Below are 5053 nucleotides of genomic sequence, written 5' to 3'. Positions count from 1 at the left end.
CAGAAAGTCCAAATATAAAGTCTTAGCAGTAATTACAGTGTTGTAAAGTTCAAAGTCCTGAGGAGTGATTAATAAGCACACACACCATCTCAGAACTGAATACGGTCTGCACAGCCTCCAGACACAGCCCTCAGCATACCTCCATGGTGAAGGGCAGGAGGCCGCCTTCTTACACAAACTCATTGAAGTACTGAGCCCTAACTACTTCTGAATATAAAGAAACAAACTGTGCAAACTTACAAAGAACATGAGCTTTTATTCAAGAAAGGGTCTTCACTGGGCCTGTAACCCATTAATTCAGCTGATCTGGCTGGCTAAGAGAACCTTCTAGCTCCACCTCCCTCGTGCTAGTTATAGGCATATGTCACAGCATCCGGGGTTGAACTCAGACTTAGCTTAAATCCCCAGGCCCACTTGTTTTAGTTTTGAGAATTTTCAATAATATACTAAATGGCTGGTTTGGGTATTTGGTCAACATTTACTGTCTGCAAAAGGGGCCAGTTTACGTTTTGTTCTAGGGGGCTAGAAAGATGTCTCTGCTGTTAAAAGCACTGGATGCTTTTCCAGAGGGCCCAAGTTTGATTTCCAGCTTTCACATGGTGGCTTACAACCATTCATAACTCTAGTTCCAGGGGATCTGATGTCCTTTTCTGGCCCCCACAGGTATTACACATATGCAGTGTACAGACACAGACATACATGCAGGCAAGACACACAGACACATAAAATAATTTTTTTTTAAGTTTTGTTGTAAGCAAACAACTTCAACATGTAAATAAAATATAAATAATTGGGTTCTTTCTTTTCTTTTCTTTTTTGTTCCAGTATAATTTCATTAGTACTTTATAACATAAAATTGTATGTATCAGATCCAAAGGACTGTCTTAGAAAATTAAAACGCACATGTAATTAGATTTTAACAATAAGAACGTAAAAATTATAGTACAGCCCACAAAATCAAAGACTAGTTAAAACTGAATGTAGTTCTATCAAGAACTAAAAATTAACTCTGCGTGCATAGTGTCACTTAAAGTCCCATGAGAATATAAATTATTTCGATGAATGTGACTATATCTGGGACAAACATCATTGGCTTCAAAACTTGACACTAAAGAAATTTCCTATCAACACACACTCAGAGGCTTCATCCAGTAAGTGCTATTACAATTCCATCCAGAGATCATGAATCCTCAGGTACATATGGTAGGATCTGCTGTGGATAGTGGTATAAAACATCTCTCTGCATAGTTAGGACACATTCTGACCTCGGGGTCTTTTACACAGAGCTTCATCTACATCACAGAGCTGTTCTCCAGCCAAGGACAGGCTTCTCACTGCTGATCCACTGACACTCTAGTGCCTCCAGCTTGAGCAGTATTGTAGGAGCCACAGAGCTTGTATTTCATGCCTAAGATATGGAACTGGACTGTGGATCATCCATTACAGTTATTGCAGAGAATATCGGCAGTCATGTTCTGGTATTCCCATGGCATAGAAGTCTGTGCTACCTCATTATCTAATTGTCTCCAGTAGTGAGTCATGTCTACGGCAGAATGCATACACAATGGGCATCTGTAACCTTCTTTCAACGTTTCTTCATAACATGTTCTGTGTAGGATATGCCCACATGGCAAGACATGAGCAACAACATGGGAAGTGTGAATGTCCTCCAACCACATTGGACAATTCTGCCGGGAGACATTTTCAATACACGTGCGTTTTCCTCGAAGATTCACGGCTAGGAATGTTACATTTCAAGCAATGGGAAAAAAAAATCTTCCTTTGGATCAGTACTACAAATCCCACAGCTCTCACAGTGATACCGCTTCTTGTCTTTGTCAACCAGGTGGCAAATACTACAGTAATACTCTCCAAACAGTGTGCTGCAGTCCTTACAAATCTGCTGGGCATGTTGGAATTTTTCACAGCTGATGCACTGCACTTCCTTTACTTTGAAACGATCTAACTGATGATATTCATTGGTATCATGATAGAGTCAGCAAGTATAAAGCTTGTAATAACAAGGTGCCTTGAGACAGGCTCTGTCATAGTAACCGCAACCGTGTGGCCCTTGCGCAAGGCTGAGGAGGCCATCTTCCTGCGCTGTCAGGTCACTGCCATTTCCTCCTCTACCTCCCCCTATCGATCCACAGAACCTTCCCCCAGCTTGGAAGCCACGCCTTAAAGAGGCAAAGCAGGTCTGATACTCCTCCTCGGAGCAGATGCCACCACAGTCAATATGGCAACATGGCAGCTGATCACGTGATCTGGAGCAACCGGATTTCCAGTTCCTGTCAAAGGGGCGAAAGTAAGACAGACGCTTAGTCTGTTGTCGTGGACATTAGTCGCCGCGGGCACCTTTACTTTTCTTTTCTTTCCCTTTCCTTTAAGACAGGGTCTCAGTGTGTATCAGTGGTTGGCCTTGAACTTGCTGTGTAGACTAACTTGACCTGGAACTCACAGAGATCCACCTGCCTCTGCCTCTTCACTGTTGGGTGTGAAGGCATGCAACAGAGCAACCAGCAATAATTTCATTCTTAAATAAGATCCTTCATAAGTTTATTTTGCTCATACATCAAATGTTATTAAAGCTCTCAACTACATTAAGAACTTTGGAACATTGTCCCACTTTGTAAATATGACCAGGTGTTCATACAATGCTGGCCTTGGAAGGCTGAGAGAGGAATTTAAAGATCTGGGACGTTCTTCAAGCCAAAGCTAGGATGTTGCAGGATGCCTCACACACCAGGATCTTATCATACCCGTGTCTGTGTCTGTCCCTATGTCTGCTTGATCTCTTCCCTTCACCCCACCTGCCCAACATCCAGCCTCCTATGATGTCTGGGGACAATGTGGGAGCATGAAAGTTGGACAAGGCCCTCAAATTTCACCTCTTGTCCATCTCTCTCTCCTTTGAACACCAAAGGGTCTTTCTTCCTACAGTTAGCTAGCTCTCTACAGGCAGGAAAAACACAGAGAACCTATAATCAATAGAAAAGTTGTCAGTTTTGAGTTAATGTGTTTTGTTTGATTTTTATTTCCTTTGAATATTCTTCAAGTCCATGCAGATAATTTCTACCCTTCTATGCCCATGCTCTGAAGATTCTTTTGTGTATCCTGGTCAAGAGACATGCTTGACATATGTTGATTTTGAGATCATTCTGACCCAACAGAGAGTGACAAATATTGTGGTCCCTATAGCTGTGAATGGAGCGCTCTGTTTCTCTGCCCAGCCTTTTCCCCCCTGCTTAGTAGCTCTTTTACCAGTTAAAGAGTCCCATGGCATCATGGTTACTATGGTCTAGTTATGGTTTGAATGTGTTTTTCAAAGATTCTTGGTTTAGAAACTTGATTCCCATTGTAGTGGAGTTATGGGTTCATAGGACCTTTAAGAGATAGAACCTCATAGGAGATCATTATTGACCCTTCCCTGATCTCAGGCATCCTAACTTATCAAGATCCAACATCTTTTTTCTTCAGTTTGATACATCACCATGAAATCCCCACTCAAATTCACCTGACGCCTGCAGCATATCCTTGGATTTTCAGAGCTATAAGAAAAATAAATCTCTCTTCTTTATTAAATTAGCCAGCCTCTATAGGTTGATGTCATTATGCAGGTGAAGGCAGGCAAGATAAAACAAGGCCTGTCATTAGATGAGAAGGAAGGGAATCGAGAACAGAGATCTTAGAAGGGAGGGAGAAGTAGAGAGAGAGAGTGCTGGAGTGAGGAGGAGGAGCTGGGAGAACATGGCGGCAGATGTTAAGATTCTTCTCTGCTCATAGATACAGGTTGTTACGAATATTTTTAAGGGATGGGTGTGTATAGGATTTTGTGCTGTCTAGATGGGCAAATTATATCTTATCAATTGGATCAGAGGTTATTGTGTGGTATATTTTCATATGGTGACTTAATTGAGTTCCAAAGAGTGTGTGATGATGAGTGCCTTTTTTATTTTTACTATAATAAGTCTCCAGCATTTTGTTATAGTCATAGAACATGGACAAATGCATGTGAGGTGATGATTGTTATATATGGAGTCAGAATGATTGTAGATCAGATCAAGCAAGAAAATAGAGCAGATACTGAGCCTTTTACAAAGTTTGTAAAATTAGAATATGAAAATAATGAACTGCCAAACGTGGTGGCTATTGTTGGTTGTCAACTTGACTACATCTGGAATGAACTAAAAATGAAAAATGGGAGCACACTTGTGAGAGATTTTTGCTTAATTTGAAATGGGAATATAGGCTTAGATTTTTCAAAACCTACTTTTAATAAGGATTCTCAAATACTTCAATCTCCTTTATAGTCCACCATTCAAAGGTAGGGGAGAAAATATGGTAAATAGGACAAGGGGATATGGACCTGCTTAGAAGTAGTTTTTTGGGGTGATTCCAACCTCTGTTTGTCAGGATACCGCAGTCCAGTTCAGTAGTGTCAAGATACCCAACACAAATCGGCAGTGACAGCAAGATCCAGTAGAAACCCCTTGGCCTCTGCCCAATTGGCATGAGTCAGCAGAAGCCACCAGGACCAGTTAGAATACCAGTTCTCTGACATGCCTCTCTCAACAACAAAGTGAAGATCAGTGAAAACTCAATACCAACAAAGCATTGCAAGTCTACCTATGCAAGCATGCTGCCGCTGTCCATTGAGTCCTATATTCTCTCCAAACATCACATGTCCTCCCACAGGTCTTGCCTCAACAAAACACCACATGAGTCCGAGAGTCTGCATCACATGACACATCCAGAAACTTCCATTTCATAGGAAGATCTACTTCTAACCTAGATCCACAGGCAGTAGGAAGGGAGAGACACTGGAACTAGCTTGGGCTTTTGAAACCCCAAAGTCCATCCTCAGTAACTTATTTCCTTCAACAAAACCACACTTCCTAATCCTTCTCAAGTAGTGCCACTCCCTAATGACCAAGCATTCAAATATATGAACCTATGGGAGCCAGTCTTATTTAAACCACAACCTCAGAGAAAAGACTAGAAACTCCCCTCTAAACTGAAAGGACAACTAAAAATGACTCATGCTGTTGAT

At 41.5% G+C, this 5053-nt stretch overlaps 1 pseudogene; it reads right to left on the bottom strand.

Annotated features, from left to right (window-relative positions):
- Positions 1-1331: 1331 nt before the first annotated feature.
- LOC116893229 lies at positions 1332-3281 on the bottom strand (annotated as a pseudogene).
- Positions 3282-5053: the final 1772 nt, after the last annotated feature.

The sequence above is a fragment of the Rattus rattus genome, chromosome 2 (assembly GCF_011064425.1).
Source record: "Rattus rattus isolate New Zealand chromosome 2, Rrattus_CSIRO_v1, whole genome shotgun sequence".
Classification (NCBI taxonomy): Eukaryota; Metazoa; Chordata; class Mammalia; order Rodentia; family Muridae; genus Rattus; species Rattus rattus.
This window is presented reverse-complemented; position numbering and strand designations above follow the sequence as displayed.